The sequence below is a fragment of the Rhincodon typus genome, chromosome 6 (genome assembly GCF_021869965.1).
Source record: "Rhincodon typus isolate 14 chromosome 6, sRhiTyp1.1, whole genome shotgun sequence".
NCBI classification, from domain to species: Eukaryota; Metazoa; Chordata; class Chondrichthyes; order Orectolobiformes; family Rhincodontidae; genus Rhincodon; species Rhincodon typus.
Window position 1 is genome coordinate 57,720,431 of NC_063337.1, and position 22,706 is coordinate 57,743,136.

The following is a 22,706-nucleotide window of genomic DNA, read 5'->3' on the forward strand; positions in this document are numbered from 1 at the left end:
CCATCTCCTACCTACTAACCTCATCCCGCCCTCTTGACCTGTCCGTCGTCCCAGGTCTGACCTATCCCCTCCCTAACTCCCCACCTACACTCACCTTTACTGGCTCCATCCCCGCCTCTTCGACCTGTTTGTTTCCTCTCCACCTATCCTCTCCTCTATCCATCTTCTATCCGCCTCCCACTCTCTCCCTATTTATTTCAGAACGCCCTTCCCCTCCCCCATTTCTGATGAAGGGTCTAGCCCGAAACGTCAGACATTCAGATATCTGGTTTCGAGGTAATGTTTTCCAGTAGCTATGATTTGTAGCCTCAAAGTTTCAGCACTACCATAGAAAGGGAAGTACTGCAGGTGCATGCGTTCACCAGTGCATCCAAATTCTCCTGCAAGCTTCACAGCATCTTGCCGTGGAAATGAATCGCTGTTCTTTCATCATCACTTGGTCATGATCTTGGAAAGCGCTACCTAACAGGTAGCAGCTTCACCACACACAAGCTGCAGTAGTATAGGAAGGGACCTCACTACCAGCTTCAAGAGAAACTAAGGATGAGAAGCAAATACCAGCTTTGGTAATAGAGTACCCAATCCTAAAAACAAAAGAAAAGAATAACCAATACAAGAAAATAGATTGAACACTTAAGTATATAATGCGAGAACATTTTCAGATGAAACATAATAATTTGAATTCTATAAATATCATTTTGAAATAAGCTGTGCACTCCATTACTAAATAATAATACTAGATACTTCATTCCATTAAGGGTTAAACAAACATTTTTGGTTAAATTAAAAATATATGTTTGCTTCGCGGTCATTAACAGTAAATTACAAATGAAGGTTTGAATACAAACACATAAAGTTAAGGTGGACTGTAATTGAAAGAACACTGTTAATACTGAAATATTAAACAATAACAGTATTGCAATGTGCATATGAAATCCAAAGATTACAATCATAATCAAAGACACCTCCAACAAGGTTATAATCATGTCAATCCTCTTCCATTGGGCAGAAGATGCAAAAGTTTGAAAATATGTACAAACAGATTTAAGAATAGCTGCTTCCCTACTATTCATAGGATAACAGAATCCCTACAGTGTGGAAGCAGGCCATTCAGCCCATCGAGTCCACACTGACCCCCTGAAAAGCATCCCACCCAGGTCCACCTCCCTACCCTATCCCTGTAACCTTGCATTTCCCGTGGTTAATCCACCTAGCCTGCACATCTTTGTTCTGTTATCAGACTTATGAACAAGCCTCTCATATATTAGAGCTGATCTTCCTCTACACCTTCTTTGTAACTGCATCACTATATTCTGCATTCTATTCATATGCAAAGTATGATCTGTCTGGTTGGAACGCAAAACATTACTTCTCACTGGACTTCAGTACATGTGACAATAATCGCATCAAATGCAAATAAACAATGGTGTAGCTTGCCTGTAGTTAAAACAAAATAATTCAGTACAGCATTTTCCAGCATCCAAAATCCTTGTTTATTTGCTACACATTTTACATTCACTTAACACAGTAACACTTCATAAAATAGTATACACTACATCCAATTGTATATTTTCTTTGCACCTGCCAATGCCAGCTTTGAATTAAGATTTCAAAATATAATGAACATTGCCACAGAAAAGTAGTATAAATGGGAACAAGATTATATTGGCTAATCTTTACTGAGGAGACCGTATAGTACTAATCAGAGGTCATTTCTCCTACAAGTTTATTCCCAAAACCTATTCACCCAATGTTTTGCAGTACTCCTAGTATGACATTTTGTCACGTTTGTATTGTTTTAAACTCAGTGCCTTCCTTTTCTTTTTAATGGCAACGCAGCTTGTGTTGTAGCTACACTGAGGAGCAGGAGGAGTTTAAGAACTAGTAGGCTATGTAAGGGTTTCCTCTCATAGCCGTTCCCCATCTCAATAATCTGTTTCCTTTTAGCAGCCACCAGGCCTGCCCCAACACTCGTTCTCTCAGCGTCCCGCTTTCTTACAACGTACGACGGTACTCACGATGTACAGAGGCGCATAAATTTTCAGGGACTCTTGGAAAGCTCCGACAGTGACTTGGAAGGCGGACGTAGTACAGGAAGTGCTCCATGTGTGGCCGATCTCATAGCAGCCGTGCGGGATACTCTTACTGAAGGCAGCCATAATGATGATGGGAGCGCCAGCGCCACGGCGATCGGGGCAAAGGTCAACGCCGCTGGCGGAGGTTACTCCCGGTCAAAGGCAGGAGAAGCACGCAAACTGGGACCTGCAAGCCGTCTGAGAGGAGCGTCAGGGATGACTGCTCAGTAACTGGAGGCATTCGTGGCGAATGGTTATTTTTCAGACTGGGGCAAACGTACAGTGAGAATTCCTCAGGCATCCTGACAGAACCGCTGGCTTGCTTGATTTTATCGCAGACCCAAATTCAACAATTGAAGATGTTGTGAACTGTGAGAAAGATGGTATTAAACCTCCAAAGGAATTTGACTGATGAAATGGGTAATCACTCGACAGTGAGAAAGATAGTGTTAAATCTCAAGAGGACTTTGGCTGATGAAATGGGTGATCGTCAGAACGCTGGAATTCTAATGCAGAAAAGTGTCGATTGATTCGTTTTTGGAGAGGCAAAATAAAATAGAATATATAATTCAAAAATGGGGTGCAGAAGCTGAAGGACCCGGCGACTACACGCGCACAATTTGTTCAAAGTAGCACTGTAAGTTGAAAAGATAGTTCATAATTGCATGTGTGATGTTGATCTTTTAAAATAGGGCCATTGAATGTAAAGGAAATGACTTTCTGCTAAACCTGGAGAAAGAATAGAATAGTTTTTGGCTTCACCTTTACTGTGTTCAGTTTTGGGCACTACACTTTAGGGAAGCTATGAGAAGGTGCAGAAAATATTCACAAGAATGGTTCCAAGAATGACGAACTTCAGCTAAATGGAAAAGTTGGAAGATGCTGAAGCTGTTCTCCTTGGAGAATATTAAGAAGAGATTTGATTCAATTATTAATAATCATGAAGGGTTTGAATAGTGTAGATGGAGAGGAGTACCCAATATTGGAAAGGCAGAGGAAGCCAGTTTAAGGAAACTGGCAAAAGAAGGAAACAGACATGAAGTAAAATGTTTCAAACATAGAATGCACTACGTGAGAGCATGGAAGAGGTAAACCTAATTGAAGCCTTCAAAGGAAAAATTGGATAATTATCTGAAGTGAGAAAAAAGTTGCAACAAGGCAACAAGGAAAAGACAATCTGTGGGATTACTTGAGTTGCTCTTATAGAGAGCTAGTATAGAGATAATCGCTGAATGCCCTCCTTCCATGCAGTATCTGTACTATGAATCTAAGAGAGATACTTTTATAGGTAGTGACAAAAAGGTAAAGAAAACAAAAACAATTTTTATAGCTCATTGGTGGGCATTAGTGCATAGATCAGCATTTATTGCCCATCTGTAATAACCCAGAGGGTAGTTAAGAGTCAACCATATTGCTGTGGGTCTGAACTCACATGTAGGCCAGAGCAGGTAAGGATGGCAGTTTCCTTCCCGCAAGGGCATTAGTGAACCAGACGGATTTTTCCTGACAATCAGCAATGGATTTATCATCATCATTAGACTTAATTCCAAGTTTTCTTTAATTGAATTAAAATTCCACTATCTGCCATGGCAGGATTTGAATCTGGATCCCTAGAACATAATCTGGGTCTCTGAATCAATAGTTCAGTGATAATACCATAAGGCCAGTCAACTCACTTTTCCTTTCAAAAAGCATGCTTTATTCATAAAGTTTGTCATTACACAAAATGCAATACAGTTTATTTTAGTCAAATGCAGTACATCACACTCTGAGGTGCCTAATTACAATTGCAATAATAGTAAATCAGATTTACCATATACATTATACATTCCACGTAAAACATTCCCAAGTGAATACAGCTAAGGTATTGTACACAGTTTCCAGCACTTTACTATGGCAGAAGAATCTTAGACTGTAGTTTATCGTCAATGAGTCTTGGGTCAGCTGTCCCAAGCTTTTGTGCATCCCTCAGTATATATTTGCAGTTCTGAACTTTGGGATGTGCCATTCAACAACACTGAAACATTGGCAGTGAAATAACTCCACAAAGGCCAGTATTCCGTCACCAAGTCACCCTTTGTTCATGCATGCATAGTACATGACACTGACCCAGCTGGCACAGAACCAGTACCTAGAGTGAGCAGAACCCCTGACACTCCTGTTCATATCTGTCAGCCAGGACTCGCTGATTGGCCCATCAGGGAAATCATATTCTATGGATCCATCTGGCTGACCTTGTTCCAGTCACTACAACCCTCCTCGTCTAAGTCCTGGGACGTAGGTCTGTACTTTTTCTTGTAGCTTCTCCCAGGTCATTTTCGCACCAGGTCGAATTCCTCTGACTGTGCCTCAAATACTGACAGCAAGTACCAGACTGTAGCCTGCCTCTTGTGCCCTGAGTGTCTCAGCCAAAACTCATCTTCTTCAGGTGGTAATGGCATCAAGGCTGTAACATTTGCCCCGTCCATCTTGTCCTCAGAGGTTTCTTTTACACTAGGCAGAGGAGGAGAATCCATAGGTTCTGATAGCCTTGTTGGATGTTCTGAGGGGCCAGATATGTTTTTGTCCTGCCCTGTTTTCAAGGTTTCAGCTTTCATGAGGTCCACCTGTTTGTTCAGTACAGCCTCTCTACCCGAAGTTTGTACATCATGGGACCTGACCTCACGTCAACCATGCCTCTTACTCATGCAGGGCCATGCCCATGGTTTCGAAACGAAACTTCGTCTGCTAAAATAAACTACCTCTCTCGCTTAGAGGAATTTTCTGTCCGGCACTGAGTTCCTGATGCCATTTCGCTCTCCTCCCCCAGGTCCGGTAAAATCAGATTTATCCTAGTGCTAAGTCTTCTCCCCATTAACAACTCTGCTGGAGCTGTCTCTGTATTTGCGGGAGGGGTGGTCCTGTAATCAAACAGGAACCAGGCCAGTTTGGTATTGAGTAAAGCTGTAAGCTGTTTTGTTAAGCCTGCCTTCAAAGTTTAGGCTGCTCTTTCCACCAGACCATTGGACGATGGATGGTTTGGAGCTATCTGAACATGCTGAATGCCATTCGACTTTAGGAAATACTTAAATTCCCAGCTCGTAAATGATGGTCCGTTGTCTGTGTCTAGCACCTCTGAGTGTCCATGTATCGCAAAACATACTGACAACTTTTCAATTGCATCCCTGTATTTGATGAATGAACTCCATGCATGACCTCACTTTGAATGGGGTCATCAATCACAAAAAATATAGAGCCCACGAAAGGACCAGCATAGTCGACATGTAACCGAGTTCCGGGTTTATCCAGCCATATCCGCCTAAGTGAGGAAGCTACTGGCAGTAATTTTCGTCCTTGTTGGCAGTCAGGGCACTGCCCCACCAATGTGGCTATGTGCCATCCAATCCTGAATACCAGACATAATTTCTCACCAACATCTTCATTTTGGAAACCTTGGCTGATCCTGGTGGAGTTCAGCCAGTATCTGTCGGCAACCTTTACTCAGGACGATCACTCTTGCTCTCCAAAATAATATGCCGTCCTCCATAGTGATCGGGTCTCGCTGGATCCAGGAAGGTTTCAATTCTAGTTGTGACAACCCTTTTAATTCCCTCATCACCACCAGTTGTTTTAGTTTTGCCAGGATGAGACTTTTTTGTGTCCGCAGTCTGATATTGTCAGCGGTGACGAGAAGGGTGTCCAGAAATGGACTCTTCCAGTGGCGGCACCACTAGTGATTTATCCGACAGTAGGAGGCAGCTCAAGGCATCCACATTTGCTACTTGACCTCCAGTCGGTGTTCCAACTTGTAATTGTACGCACTAAGAATAAGGGCCCATTCGTTGAATTCAACCTGAAGCTATGGGCAGCACGGCCCTGTCCTCTTTAAGTAGCCCTCGCAGGGGTTTCCGGTCCGTTCCTATTACAGATTTACATCTGTGAAGGTACTTGTGGAACTTTCACACCAAAGATGACTGCCAAACCTTCCTTCTCTATCTGGGCGTGATTTTGTTCGGCATCAGCCAAAGTCTGGGAAGCATACGCTATTGGGCATTCTGCTCCGCTGGGCCACCAGTGAACCAACACTATCCCGATATCGTACACGGTGGCATCGCACATCAGCAATACATCCCGCTTGGGATCGTAGTGAGCCAACACCTTAGCTGCTTCTTCACTTCCCTAAAGGCTACAATCTTGGCTACGAGACCATTTCCAAAGTTGACCCTTTTTCAATAGCAAATGTAAGGGTGCCTGGATGGAGACCAAATTACATATGAATTTTCCATTATAATTCACCAATCCAACGAAAGACCTAAGCTCCAGTACAGATATGGAATTAGGGCACCTTTGAACGCCCTCACTTTATCTTCCAATGGGTGTAAGCTGGTCTTGTTGACTCTATAGCCCAAGTAAATCACTTGGGGTACCTGGAACACACATTATTCCCTCTTAAGGCGTACCCCCGCCTTGGAGAAATGGTTAAGGGTTAGATCCAAGTTATCTAACTGCTCTTTATTGGCCTTCCTGGTTATTAATATATCATCCAGATAAACGGCGACCTGGGGCAGACCCAGTAAAATGTTTTCTATCATCTGCTAGAAAATGGCACAGGCTGATGATACCCCAAAAGGCAGTCTCATATATTAGTACAAACCCTTATGGGTATTAATTGTGGCATACTTCTGGGAATCCTCGTCTAATCGCAATTGCAGATATACATGGCTCATATCCAGCTTCGTGAAGGACAGCTCCCATCCGCCAGTTTTTACATGCAATTCCTCTATGTGAGGAATTGGGTTTTTATCCAGCTGCAAAAAATGGTTCACAGTTTGTTTGAAATCCCCACACAGGCAAACCAACCTGGCAGGCTTCACACTCGGTGCAACTCATGTTGGCCATTCTGCAAACTGCACTAGTTCTAATTGGTTGGCTCACCAAGCTGGTTCGTTGTTTCGCAGATGTTTCATTACCCTGTTGACTAACATCATCAGTGCAGTTCTGATGAAGCACCGTTGTGTTTTCCCGCCTGTTATTTAAACTCTGGAGTCTGTTGAGCTGGATTACCTCACTTCCGGTTTTCCTTCGCAGTGGAGTGTATATAGGGTTGAGATCTATGTATTTGTTGATGGCTTTCTTCGTGGAGTATCAAGCTTCTAGGATTTCCCGTGCTTGTCTCTGCTTTGCTTGCCCCAGGATCTTGGTGTTGTCTCAGTCAAATTGGTGGTTCTCCTTATCTCCTTAAACAGTGTCCTTTGTTTTGCAAAGAGCTTTTTCCAATAAGTCCAAGACATATATGTTCAGTTGATGATATTTAGATTAGTATTTTGGATAACACATTTCATAACAATGCTGTTTCTGTTAACAAATGCTGCCTTACCTGCTGAATACTTCCTTCATTTCAGTTTATATTTCACATACTTTCCAACTTGATATATTATTTCATTGTTGATGTCAAAATGCTGAGTTCCTCACTTTACATCAGCAGCACTTCATGGAGAAGGCTATCAATGTTGTCTTACGGCAACTAAAGATAAGCAACAGATGCAGCATCATCAGCACCAACTATTTTCCATTGCCAAGTAAAATATAATGCTTGAATTTCTCAGTTCCAGCTGACAGTGAAAATGTCAGAAATGTATAGAACAATTAGATTGAGAAGGGACATTGTAAAGGGAAAGTATATTGTAAAATTGAGGGAAACAACAGAGATTGATACATGTCAACAGTGAAGTAGTATATTAGAAAGACTGAGACATTTTGGAGAAGCACATGCATGTCAGAAGGTATAGATAGAGAACATTGAGAAGTCAAGTGGAATTAAACAGAAACATCAGCATTTTAGGGGGAGATAGTGACATAGTGGCAAAGTAGTTTGACAAATAAACCTAGGGTTAAACTCAGTAGACATGTGTTCAAGTCCCACTATCTTATCTAGTAGAACTGAAATTCAATTAATACAATCTGAATTTGAAAGTTAGTCACCAGTAACAGTGACCGTAAAGCCATCGTCAAATATTATACAAGTCCAGCTGTTCACTATTCTCCTTTAGGGAATGCCATGAACCACTTATGAAACTATGTTGAACCAGACCTCATTACTCCTGAGACCTTCACAAAATTTAAAGATTTACTCAAAGACCCAATTTTCCTAACTGATGAACTCAGGTTAACTCAGCATCTGCAATTAACAAGAAACTATCATTTTTTTAACAAATAAATCAATTCTAACCATAGGCAAATAAGACTGAATTGTCTTCTTACAATATTAGTAGCTGAAACTCTAACCTCCTTCTACACGTACATACAGAAAAATGAACAAACATAGATGTTCTGCGTGGGGATAAAATGCTAGGGAAATGCAGTTCAGTAGCACCAGACCACAGGATTTGATAGACATTCCTTCTACTTTCCAAGTCCTTCTGATCTTTGAGCCTGTTAGACTTTCCAACTTCTTTCAGAGTAACTGACATATTAGTTGTTCAGTATTTCGGTCTCAGGTTGGTGGCATCAGCTTACAGCAATCACTGGGAGAGAACTTAGGTATTCAAAAGGGCATATTATGATTATTTGGATAAAAGTAAGTTGCAAGGGTATGGGGAAGATGCAGGAGATTGGCACTGAGTAATGACTAAGATGGTGCAGGCATGATGAGTCAAAAGGCTTTCTCTGCACCTTAACACTTCCATGATCCTGCAATAGTTATCTTCCAGTTATTGATTCTGCACCTGTATTGTTTACACACTTTCTACTCAACCTGTCTAGGAGCCATTCCGAGGGTTGTTGACATGCTGATGACCCCTGGCCTCTTTAATTGATCCCGATTTCACAGACCAATCACCAATCTGTCTCTGGTTGAAGCTTGCTTTGCACACACCCGTGGTGCTTTGCTGTATCAGACATCTTCCCCCACTTATTGAACTATACAGCAGTGTAAACAGAATTCACATGAATTCCAGTAAATTGTTTTGAAAAGTGCAACAGCTCCTTCCACAGTCTTTGATTTAAAACAGTCTGTTTCCTATCTTCATCCACAACCTAAAAGAAAGAAATTTTTTTTTAAAAATGTATAAACACCACAATTGGAACAGCAGTCATTGAAGAACAGTCATTGGATTTGAAAGTTAGCCCTGTTTCTGTCTCCACAGATGCTGCTAGATATGCTGAGTTTCTCCAGTGATTTCTATTTTTGTTTTAAGGAAGGAAATCTGCCACTGTTACCAGGCTGGCAACAAATGTTGGACTTGCCAGCAGAGCCGACATCTCATGAATGAATAAAAGGAAATTAAAACAGAAAATTTAAAACACAGGTAATAGCAGATATAAAGGCATATGGAAACAGGAAATCAAGGCTAATTAGTGAAATTAAATAGCTGAACAATAAATAAAATGGAATATCAGAATGTGGAGAAATAGAATGAAATAGAGGACATGAAGTAAAGTGGAGTTAGAACTGAAAAAGTGGAAAGGGGGAGAAAAAGTAAATGCAGAGGAAAGGAAGAATGCAAATATAAATGGCAAGTGATTCAAATTGAAAGCGATACAAATATAGAGAACTTGAAAATTAATTAGAGAGTAACAGTAAAAGTGCTGCTCGGTGAAATACAGAAAAGAAGAGATGATGAGAAATGTGCAAATGAAATGAAGGAGAAAAATATGCAAGGCATCACAAAATAAGCTTTGAAAAATCTATATTGCTGAATTAGGAAATGCACAATTTTGCATATTATAGATTGATTATGTTTTGCATCAAAAATGAATAAAATATTTCTGATGAGAGAGATATTTATCCTATTTTGAAGTGGAAACTTAAATATACAGCAAACACTTCCCTGTACATTACTTGACTCCCTCTTGTCACATTTCTTCTGCTGGCTTTTTCTCTGTATAGGTTCATGTGTCCAAATTTATTAAAAAATGGTGTAAAAGACACGTTGTTTTATTTTTGTTCCTTTATATTGAATTGTGGGTCAAAATGGGAAAAGGATTGCTTTAAATCAATGACTGCAGAAGGAGTTGCTACACTTTTAAAAATCAAGTTAACTCATTGTGAGTTGTATTTACATGATTGCTTTGTTCAAACAGTGGAAGGATGATGTATAATATGCCACAGCACTGCGGGTGTGTGCCCAATAAGCTTTGTTCAGAGACAGATTGCTGATTAATTTGTGCGGCAGGACCTGTTGTGCAGGCCAGGATTCAAAATCATGACAAAACATCTCTGGCTCCTGGAGAGGGTAAACAATACAGGTGAACAATACAGGTGCAACTGAACAATTAGTGTGCCCATTGCTCTGTATCTGCAGTAAAGAAATGAAACAACTCAGGAAGCATAAGAAGCTTGGGAAATCAAAAGAATTTGGGAAGCAAAAGGGTGCTCATCTAATCCCATGGACTGCTGCTATTGAACTGTATTTCCCCAGTAATCTTTCTCTCCACCATTTTTGCTTGTATGTGTCTGTCTGTACTATATGTACAGGTTTAAGAAGTGGTCTAAGTGTTTCACCTCATAGAGCTATACGTTGATAATTTACAGTTTTGTTTTCTGTGGCTATAATTCATATCTTTGTCATAAATAGTAGTTTCTTGTTAAGTGCAGATACCTGGTCAGTGTGTTCTGTTAACCTGAGTTCATTAGGCGGGAAGATTGGGCTTTTGGGTAATTTGACCAAATCTTTAAATTTTGTAATGACCCCAGGAGTACGCGGGTTCAAGTATCCGCGCAGTTTCCAAAGTAGGTAGTGACAATGAACTTTGTCCATGTAAATTTCTTATGTGTCACCACTATGTGCTGTGGTGACTCAGTCTCTTTTGATCTATCTCTTTGCCAGTGGCGAGTTTCACTACTGAATATCCTCTTGCCACTGATCGTTTCCCCAGTTTGGCCAAAAATTGGCCTTACTGTTCTAGATGCCGAATGTATCTGTTGGTCTTAGAAGTAAATTTCTGCTTTCTCCAGGTCCTCACACGTTCTGATTTTCAAGCACCCTTCTTGCTTTAAACACCCAGTTCTGGTTCAGCTCACCTGAGTTACTGCCAGATTTCCCAGCCCATTGCAATCAATTAGCTACCTGAAAGAACTCGTTCAGCACTGCAAGCTCACCAATTCTATTCTAAAGAGGAGCAGCCAAAATAATAGTTTGACCTGCCACTGACCCTATCGGGTAGGCAGCCCAATCTCTCCACTCACCACCAAACCAATGTGTGTGCAGCACTAATGTTTCCACGTTAGGTGAGCAAAACATTTTTTGAGTAATGTTAAAACATCTTTTTTGCCTTTTGAGATTTTTTACACATTTTCAGTTGAGGTATTAGTGGTTTCAAACCTACTTATATACAATTGATGTAAAGCAGTTTGGCAACCCAACAAGCACATTGCAGAGCAACACATAAATGAGACAGAGAGGGTCTAAATGATAGCTCTTTGAAAAATTGCAATGATTATACTGTGGCAGCAGAAAAATAGAACGTTACTGAGGATGCTTTGGTTACTATCAGTTAAGGAGAAGAGGAAAGATCGAGAAGAGAAATTGAAGGAGGATTATGTTGTTGATCGTGTCAAAGGTTCCCAAGATGTCGAGGACAATAGTAACATCAACTTGTGATCATCTAGTGTCTTGTAATCGTAAAAGATCCTAAGGCATATCACAGAATCATTCTTCTTGAGACCTCAGCCTGAAGGTGGGTCCAAGCTATGGCACAATAAACTCCAGCACAGGTAGGTCAAGGAGACTAATCTCAAATCTACTCCTGAAGAAACAGGAATTGAACCCTATAATATTGACACTAATTTGATCTATACCAGCAGTCCAGCCAACTAAGCTAACCAGCCGGCCATGGAATTCAAGTTGCTACAACTTCATATACTTTTACATACATGGTGTAACCTGGCACTCATGACTGTAAAAGCTCTGAAATTTTTCCATTGCACACTTGATCAAGAACTCTTCTACACATACCTCTGGCCATTGGTGTATATTGCCGGATTTGCAAGTCAGTGTTCAATTTGTATGGGCACAAAGATAAACTTTGAGGGTAAACTTGCAATAATATCAAGACAGACAGCAAGAATTTCTTGAAATGTATAAAAAGGAAGAGAGAAGCCGAAGTGAACATTGGTCCCTTAGAGAATGCAGCTAGGGAGACATAATGGGAAACCAGGAAATGGCAGAGAAGTTGCATAAATACTTTGCACCAGTCTTCACAGTAGAAGACATTAATTTATTCCAAAATTACTAAATTATCAAGGGAAAAAAAGGGGGAGAAGAAATGCGTATACTAATTATCATGAGAGAAAAGTTGCTAGTGAAACTAACTGGGCTAAAGACAGATAGATCCCCTGGATGTGATGGGCTGCATCCTAGGATTTTAAAGGGACTAGTTACAGAGATAGGGATGGACTAATAATAATCTTGCAGGAATCCATAGACTCTGTAGAAGTCCCAGAAGATTGGAAAACTCCCAGTGCAACACCTTATTTCAAAAGAAGGAGACAAAAGCAAGTGACAATAGGCCATTAGCATAATATGTGTTATTGAGAAAATGTTTGCCTATTATAAATGATTTAAAAGCAGAGCATTCAGAAATATATATGATCAGGCTGAATCAACATAAAAGGGAAATCATACTTGACAAAGTTATTGGAATCTTTGAGGAGGTAACAAGTAGGATAGATAAAGGGGAAGTAATATATTTGGACTTTCATAAGATATTTGATAAAGTACCACATATTATGCCACTTAATAAGAACCCATGCTGTTGGAAGTAGTATATTAGCGTGGATTAGAGGATTGGCTAACTAATAGAAGATGGAGAGTTGGGATAAGGAGGCATTTTCAAGATGGCAATCTGTTCCTAAGGTTTTGGAGTAGATTTGTAGCTCGAGTTGTGGGTGTTGAGGTTGGTTGGCTCGCCAAGCTGGTTTCTTGTGTCGCAGATGTTTCGTTACCATGCTGGGTAACATCCTCAGTGCAGCCTCCGATGAAGCGTCGGTGTGTTTTCCCAGTGGGGCAACGTCTGCGAAACAAGAAACCAGCTCGGCGAGCCAACCAACCTCAAATCTGTTCCTAGTTGAGTGTTACAGGTTTCAGTGCTGGGGCCATAATTGTTCAGACTATACATTAATGATCTGGATGAGGAAAGTGAATGTACCATAGTCAAGTTTACAAATGACACAAAAATAGATGGGAAGGCAAGTGATGAAGATTACACTAAAACTCTGCCATGGGCTATAGATAGGTTAAGCAAATGGGCAAAAATTTGGTATATAATGTGGGAAAATGCGGGAAGAATAGAGGATCTTAATATTATTTAAATGGAGAGAGATTGTAGGAAGCTACAAAACACGGAATTTTGGGAGTGCTCAAGAATTAATCTCAAAAAGCTAACATCCAAGTTCAGCAGGTAATAGGGAAGGCAAATTGAATGTTGGCCTTTGTTTTAGAGGGATTGGAGTATAAATGTAGGGAAGTTTTGCTAAAGGTCTCCAAGCACCAGTCAGACTACAGATGGAATGCTGTGAACAGTTTTGAGCCCCTTATTTAAAGAAGGATAAACTAGCATTTGTTGCAGTCCAGAGAAGGTTTACTAGGCTGATACTGCTTATGGAGGGACCATCTTAAGAGAAGAGGTCAAGTCAGAATTCAGAAAAATGCGAGGCAACCTTATTGAAACATACAAGATTCTTAGGAGAATTGATAGGGTATGTGTGAAAAGGTTGTTTCCCCTTTTGGGAGAGTCTTAGACCAGAGGACTTAATCTCACAATAAGCGGTTGCCCATTTAAGAAAAGGAAAAGGGGTAACAGTGTTGGTTAAGGAGTATATTGCAGTTCTAGAGAATAAGGATATCTCAGAGGGTTCAAGGATGGAGTTGATTTGGCTAGAGCTATGGAATAAAGGGAGTGCAATTACATGGCTTTGTATCGTGTACAGACCACCAACTAAGGGAAAGCATGTAAAAGAACAAATCTGCAGGGAAATTCAAGAGAAACACCAGGACTGTAGAGCAGTTATAACTGGGGCTTTCAATTCCCCAAACTTAGACCAGGATATTGGTGATGTAAGGGGCAGCAAGAGGCAAGTGTTCCTTAACTATGTTGGGGAGAGCTTCCTACAGCTGTATGTGTCCAGTCCCAACAAGGAGGGAAGTATGTTTGGACCTGGTCCTTGGAAATGAGATAAGCCAAGTGAATCACGTGTTAGTGGGGAATCATTTAGAAGAATGTGATCATTGTATCACAAGGTTCACATTGCAAATAACATGCAACAATGTAGAGCAAGAAAAATCAATTAGTGAAGAACGCTGACATCACTGGGGCTGCAACTGAGCTGGTAGGATTGATTGGAAAAGGAGGTTGGTAGGAAGATCAGTAACTGAATAGTGGGCCACCTTCAAGGAACGGATGACTTTGGTACAGTCAAGATATATTCCCTCTAATGCAAAAGGTAGGACAAACAATCTAGAGTACCCTAGATTACAAAGGAGACAAAAATTAACATTAGAAAGAAAAGGTGTGCTTATGACAGGTGTAAGGCAGAAAATACAATTTGGAATCAGCAGGAATACCAAAGGTTTTTCGGCTGGGGTGTGAAAAAACAAATAAGAAAAATGAAGAGGAACTATGAGAAAAGACTAGCAGTGAACAATAAAGGAAAATCCCAAAGTCTTCTATAGGCACATAAACAGTAAGAGAGTAGTTAAAGGAAGTGTGGAGCCAATTAGAGTCCAAAAAGGGGCAGAGGCAGGTACGTGGCTAAGGCATAAAATGAATACTTTGCATCTGCCTTTATAAAACAGGAGGATGTTACCCAGGCCATGGTGACAAAGGAAGAAATTCTATCCGTAGAAGCAACCAAAATTAATAAGGAAGAAGTCTTTGATATATTGTTGCCTTTATATTTACAAGGCACCAGATGCATCCATGGATTTCGAAGGAATTGAGGGTAGAAATTGTGGAGGCAGTAGCCGTATATTTCAATCTTCCCTGGACAGGAAAATTGCCAACATTACGGCCTTATTGAAAGAAGTTGTAAGGCTAATTCCGACAATTACAGATTAGTTAGTTTAACTTTGGTAGTGGGGAGACATTTTGCAAACAATTGTTGGGGATAGAATCAGTTGTCTCAGGGAAAATGTTGAGTTGATTAGAAAGATTCAGCATGGATTTCCAAAGGGAAAATCATGTTTAACTAACTTGCTAGAGTTTGTTGAAGACGTAACAGAAGGGATTGATGATGGTAACACTTTTTGATGTGATATACACGTATTTCCAGAAGGCAGTTGGTACAACAGACTTTTTAAGGAAAGTTAGAGGACATGGTATAAAAAGAACAGTGACAACATGAATACAAAGTTGACTGACTGATAGAAAACAGAAAGTAATAGTTAATGGGTACTTTTTAGGCAGTTTGTAGTGTAGTTCACCAGTGGTTAATACTGGGACCCCTTCTTTCCTGATTTTTTGTTCATTCATGGAACAGGGGCATCACTGACTGGCCTTAAGAAGTTGGTGGTGAGCTGCCTTCTTGAATCACTGCAGTTCCCATATTGTAGGGAGACCCACAGTGCCCTTGGGAAGGGAATTCCAGGATGTTGACCCAGTAACAGTGAAGCAATGGCAATACATTTCCAAGTCAAAATGGTGAGTGGCAGATGAAGGTGTTCCCGTATATCTACTGTCCTTGTCCATCTAGATGGAAGTGGTCATGCATTTGGAAGTTGCTGTCTATGGATCTTTGGTGAATTTCTGCAGTGCATCTTGTAAACCATATATGCTGCTACTGCTGAGTGTCAGTGGTGGAAGGAGTTGATGTTTATGGATGCGGTGCCAATCAAGTCTGCTTTGTCTTGAATCGTGTTAAGTTCTTGAGTGTTACTGGGACTGCACTCATCCAGACAAGTACAGAGTTAGTGGTGAATTACACTCCTGACCTATGCCTTGAGGATGGTGGACAGGCTGTAGGGAGTCAAGAGGTGAGTTACCACAGTATTCCTAGCCTCTGACCTGCTCTTGTAGCTGCTGTATTTAGGTGGGGAGTCCAGTTGAGTTTCTGATCAAAGGTAACCTCCAGGATGTCGATCGTGTAGAATTCAGTAATGCTAATGTCATTGAATGTCAAGGGATGATGGTTAGATTGTCTCTTGTTAGATATGGTCATTGCCTGGCAGTTGTGTGGCACAAATGTTACTTGCCACTTTTCAGCCCAAGCCTGGATATTGTCCAGGTCTTGTTGCATTTGAACATGACAGCTTCAGTATCTGAGGAGTCGTGAGTGTTTTGAACATTGTGCAATCATCGGTGAACTTTGCCACTTCTGATCATATGGTGAAGAGAAGGTCATTGAAGAAGCAGCTGAAGATGATTGTGCCCAGGACACTACACTGAGGAACTCCTGCACAGATGTCCTGGAGCTGAGATGACTGATCTCCAGCCACTACAGCCATCTTCCTACATACCAGGTATGACTCCAACCAGCAGAGAGTTTCTGCCTGGTTCCCATTGATTCCAGTTTTGCTTGTGCTTCTTGATGCCACACTCGGTCAAATGCAGCCTTGATTTCGAGGGTTGTCACTCTCAGCTCACCTCTGGAATTCAGCTCTTTTGTCCATGTTTGAACCAAAGCTGTAATGTTGAACCCAAACTGGGTGTCACTGAGCAGGTAGTTGTTAAGCAGGTACTGCTTAATTATATTATTGATGGCAACTTCTAATGTATTAATGATCTGGATGTGGGTTTGCAGGGGACAATCTCTAAGTCTGCAGAAAACACTAAACTGGAAGAATTTTAAACTGTAAGGAGGATAGTGTGAAATTCCAAAAGAACATTGACAGATTGGTGGATTAGGTGAATTGGTGGCAGATGAGGTTCAAACCAGCGAAGTGTAGGATGATGCACTTTGGTTGGAAGATCACTGAAAGACAATATAAAATAGAGGTTATTTTCTAAAGGGGGTGCAGGAATAGAGGTCCCTGGCTGTATATGCGCACAGAGCATTGAAGGTGGCAGGACAGGTGGAGGGTGCAGTGAATAAAACAGGCAGTTTCCTCAGCTTTATTAATAGGGGCATAGAGCAAAGGGGTAATTTTGAACTCATACAGGACACTTGTTAGACCTCAGCTGGAGTATTGTATATAGTTGTGGGTGCCAAGCTATAGGAAAGATATGAATGAAGTGGAGAGAATGCACAAGTGACATACTAGTATGGTTCCAGTTATGGGAAACTTCAACTCTGAGGACAGATTGAAGAAGTTGGACTAGTCTTCCTTGACAGAAGAAAGGTAAGAGGAGATCTGACTGAGGTTTACAAAATCTTGAGTGTACTGGATGGATTAGATAGGGTGAAGCAATTTCTGCTTGTAAAAGAAACAAGAATGAGTGTGCATAGATTTAAAGTGATGTGAGAAAAAATTTTTCTTTCATGCAACAAGTTGTTATAGTAAGGAAGGCACTACCTGGAGACATGAGGCAGGTTCAATTGAGGCATTTAAAAGGGTATTTTATGGTTATTTTGATACTAATAGTGTGCAGGAATATGGGGAAATGGCAGGAGATTGGCACTAGATAATAGAGCCAGTGGGGGCACAATGGTCAAACATTCTCCTTCTCCAACATAAAATTTGTGCGAAATTCGGTCAAAATTTCCCAAGACGTCAATTTCTGTGTTCCATCTATTTCTCCCTCTTGATAAGGTTTGCATTTTCATTTATTTCATTCTCTCATCTTTATATGTTCTGTTATGTAGTTTCTTGCATGTTTTAATAGACTCCATCCTGTGTTCAAATTTACATTTGAAATGGAGCTGTCAAATGAGTTTCCTTTCCTCGATGTTGTGGAGAGATCAGCCAGCAGCTTATCTATTACTGTCCCCCGCAAGCTTATCTTCACTGGTCAATGTGTGCAATAGGATTCTTACACTTGCAATATATCGGATTGGGTTTATCAACAGCCTTATTTATTGTATCTTTTTTCAGTAATACTCAAGTTCTTTATATAGAGTCAAGTTGTTATACAGCACACAAACAGATCCTTCGTCCAATTTCAGGAACAAAAACAAAGTTGTTGGAAAAGCTCAGCAGGTCTGGCAGCATCTGTGAAGGAAAAAACAGTGTTAACGTTTCTAGTCTGGTGACCCTGTCCTCAGAACTGATGGTGGCTGGAAAACATCAGTTTATATGCAGAAAAAAGGGGAAGGGGATGGGGTAGGGAGTAAACGATAGGATAGAGCCTAAAGAGAGAAGAGTTGGACAGACAGAGTTGACAACGATGAGGCTGGGAGGGTGAATAGTTGTTAATGGAGACTATTAGTGACTAATAACAGGTAGCGTGTAATGGCAGGCTATGTGGTAACAAGGCCTGGTGTGTGGGGCAGGGGGCTGGGACACGGGAGAGTTTAGGCCCTAAGATTATTGAACTCTATATTGAGCCCGGAGGGCTGTAGGGTCCCCAAGTGGAAAATGAAGCGTTGTTCCTCCAGCTTGCGTTGAGCTTCACTAGGACACTGCAGCAAGCCAGAGACAGACATGTTGGTTAGGGAGCAGGTTGGTGCGTTAAAGTGGCAGGCACCAGGTAGTTCAGGGTCTTTTTTGCTAGCAGAACGTGGATGTTCTGCAAAGCGGTCACCTAGTCTACGCTTTGTTTCCCCAGTGTAGAGGACACCACATTGTGAGCAGTGAATGCAGGAGACTAGCTTGTGGGAAGTGTTGCTTTACCTGGAAGGCATGTTTGGGCCCTTGGATACAGGGGACGGAGGAGGTGTTGCACCTTCGCTGGTTACAGGGGAAGGTGCCGTAGGGCTGTGGGGTGGTGTTGGGGGTGAAGGAATTGTGGACCAGGGTGCCCCAGAAGGAACAGTCCCTGTGGAAGGTGGACAAGGGAGGGGAGTGGAGTATGTGTCTGGTGGTGGCGGCATCTTGCTGGAGGTGGCGGAAATGGTGCCTGATGATCTTCTGGATGTGGATGCTGGTGGGATGATAAGTAAGGACAAGGGGGACCCTATTGCTGTTACGGGAGGGAAGAGAAGGGGTGAGGGCGTTAAGTGTGGGAGATGGGTCGGACCCAGTTGAGGGCCCGGTCGACCACGAAGCTGGAGAATCCTCAGTTGAAGAAGAAGGTGGACATTTCGGAGGTTCCCTTGTCGAGGTTGGCCTCCTGAACATATGCGATGGAGACGGAGGAACTGAGAGAATGGGATGGAGTCTTTACATGAAGTGGGGTGTGAGGATGTATAGTCCAAGTAGCTGTGGGAGTCAGTGGGTTTGTAGTGGATATTAGTGGCCAGTCTAGCCCCAGAAATGGAAACAGAAATGTGGAGGAAGGGAAGGGAGGAGTCAGAGATAGACCAGGTGAAAGTGAGGGCAGGGTGAAATTGGAGGCGAAATTGATGAAGTTTTCCAATTCCGGACGAGAGATGGAAGCAGCACCGATGATATCATCGATATATCAGAGAAAGAGTTGTGGTTGGGGGCTGGAATAGGAACAAGGAATGTTCCATGTACCCCAGGAAGCGACAGGCTTAACTAGGGCCCATGCGGGTACCCATGGCCACCTATCTTACCTGAAGAAAATTAGAGGAGTTAAAAGAGTTGTTGAGGGTGAGGACAAGCACAGCCAAGCGGACAAGGGTGGTGGTGGGTGGGGATGGTTCAGGTCTCTACTCCAGGAAGAAGCGGAGAGCCCTAAGACCCTCCTGGTGGGGAATGGACGTGTAAAGGGATTGCACGTCCATGGTAAAGAGGAGGCGGCTGGAACCGGCAAACTGGAAGTTTTGAAACCGGCGTAAGGCGTCAGAGGAATCATGGATGTATGTGGGCAGGGATTGGACCGGGGAGAGAAGACTGCGTCAAGGTAGGAAGAGATGAGTTCTGTGGGGCAGGAGCAGGCTGAAACAATGGGTCTGCCAGGTCAGTCCTGTTTGTGGATTTTTGGGAGGAGGTAGAAGCAAGCTGTGTGGGTCTGGGGGACCATCAGCTTGGAAGCAGAGAGGGAGAGATCACCAGATGAAATGAGATCCATTACCGCAGTATAATGGCCTGATGTGTCATGCTGGAGTCATGGTCAAGGGGAGGATGGGATGAGGTATCTGAAAACTGGCGCTCAGCCTCTGCAATGTAAAGGCCAGTACGCCAGACTGCAATGGCACCACCCTTATCGGCAGGCTTAATAACAAAGTCAGGGTTAGATCTGAGTGCATGGAGTGCAATCAGTTTGGAGGGAGATAGGTTGGATTTGTCTGAGTCAGTCAGTTATCCTAAACTGATCTAGTTCCATTTGCCAGCATTTGGCCCACATTCCTCTAAAGTTACCAATAGGCATGGGAGGTATTGGCCTCTTATAAATAGAAATAAACTACCAATCTTGGCTTGACAGCCCTTGACAACCTAAACATTTATTTGAGACCTCAGGGTCAATTTGGTTGACCTCTGTAGGTTCGCATGGCACCAGATCTGGGTTAGAAAATGGGAGCAGACTAATTTGTGCCTTGTATACATTAGATACAGTTCTGTAAGAGAACTCCATACTGATCTAAAAATGCAGATTGGTATTTTTTAATCTGCTGATTCCTACTTCACCCTGACAAGGGTGTTGACTGCAATTCCCCCTGCACTCAAGATCATCCAAAGCTACTGCAACATCAGTCACACAGTACATAGATTACCAATTCCCCCAGCATGCAGCATACAGCACTTTTCAGCACTAAATTTCAATTTCCACCAGTCTGCCCAATTGGCTCATTTGGATAACACAGTATGGAGCTGGAAGAACACAGCAGGCCAGGCAGCATCAGAGAAGCAGGCAAGTTGACATTTCAGTCGGGACCTTTCTTCAGAATGTCTCAAACTATTTGTTTGTGTTCGATTATCATTCCACATAGGAATATGTGTAATTGCAGCCAATTTTTGTTACAGTTCTCGGTGTGTGTTGGAAATGTAGATTAGGAACAATAGAAAATCCAGGTTAAGACTGAGACATTCCACTCAGGACTTTACACTGCTTCAACAACATTCATCGAAAAGGATCCTTTCCAACTGTATTAATTTATTCAACACTGCTTTGTAAAAGTATCACCATACCTGTTTTGAAATTTCATTCAGTCTTACTCCTAATAAAGTTTTTTTTATTAAAGCAGAATCCGATGTGAACTAAGACTCGGCAGAAACTGTCTGGCAAAGCTTTCGTCTTCTGGCAAGTACACCCAAAAGTTCACTGTAACTTTTCTGTATGTTTATTAAACTGGTAGTTTATTGTAATATCTTAAATTTTGGAGATCAGATAGTATTTCAGAACAATTTAATTTGCATCTGTTTAGCAGGTTGTTAAGAATGTGTAAAAGGTTTTCAGAATTTGACCCTCCCCTCCACCCCCACCGATGAGGGCAGACGAATAAACGACTAGTTAATGTGCAGACATCCAACCATTCCTGTGTTTGTATGCAATTAGTGTCAGTAATTGTGAAGGATAGACCGAAGCCTGGAATTACATTCGCAGAGGGCAGACATTCACCAGACTGGAATGCAACGGGCTCTGCCTTGCAATGTTTGTGTTTTGATAACAAATGCCTCAGAAATACTTGAGCTCTAAAAGAACTTTCCACATACACAAAAAGTTGCCAAAGGTCAGCTGATTTAACTCTACGCGATATAACTGCATTATTTAATACATGACACATGCCTTTGTCTTTATAATCTGTGTCTACCTACTAAAAATAGTGGGGCGAGTTGGTGGTGGTGTGTTTAAAATAATGTTGGAGAACTTTAAAAATTCATGAAACATATACGAGTTTTTAATTGTGTTTCAAATTTGAGTTATTTCAACACTTTTACCACCAGGTTCATGGTAGCTCGAACCACTTCATTAATGGCCTGATAGACGTGGTTTACAGCCATAAATAGTTGTCCCAATTAAAAGCAAAATCATTATCGAGCCAAAAATAGACTTGTTAGATTAGTTCTGTACTCCTAATTATTTTTCCAGCCTGTTCCCAGTTTTGTTTCCACTATGGCGCGTTTTTTTTTTGGTTTGGAATTGGAGCTGTGAATTAGACTCTGCCGCAGTGCATTGAAACAACTTTGAAAATTAACCTCCTAAAACTGATTACAGATGACAGCAAAAGTTCCATGTAATGTGTACACCAAATTTGCACAATAAAAAGACCATTAAACTAGTGTCAGTTTTTACTATTTTGCCTGAGGGGTGACTTTTTTTATGATAGAGTTGACTTATCATCTGTTTCTTTTCCTTATTAATTTTTTTTACAACTTCTGCAAAGTAATAACCATCGACCAGCTGTATTATTGGATTGTCCATAGTGACCACTGTACAGACATATCACTAGACACATGGAACATTAAGGTCCCCTACAATCCAGCTCCCACAGCAAAACACCTCCCTACCTCAATTAAGAAAGATCTTAGAAAATGTGGATCATTTTTCATATCGTGGGAGCCTCCTCCATATGAAGGAAAACATAGATGATGAAACACTGCTTTGCCTCCTATGTGCCAGTTTGACCTTTGGCCAGCTAATTGAGGATTTGAGGACCAAGGTCAGGGTTCACCAGACAACAGTGATTGCTGAATTCTATTTGCAATGGAGACATGGACACCCTAAAGCAGGCACTAGAGAACCACCTCCAACAATGCTTCAGAAAATCCTCCA

At 41.6% G+C, this 22,706-nt stretch overlaps 1 protein-coding gene and 1 long non-coding RNA gene across 2 annotated transcripts in view; both read left to right on the forward strand.

The window, feature by feature from the left end:
• The window catches only part of LOC109931079 (transmembrane protein 135-like), a 383,770-nt gene that overhangs the window by 164,251 nt on the left and 196,813 nt on the right, over positions 1 to 22,706 (forward strand). The window lies entirely within an intron of this gene.
• On the forward strand, positions 1,880 to 21,455 carry LOC125483345. The gene is made up of 2 exons (XR_007262309.1): positions 1,880 to 2,712; positions 21,178 to 21,455. It is a non-coding gene; the product is annotated as an uncharacterized LOC125483345 (long non-coding RNA).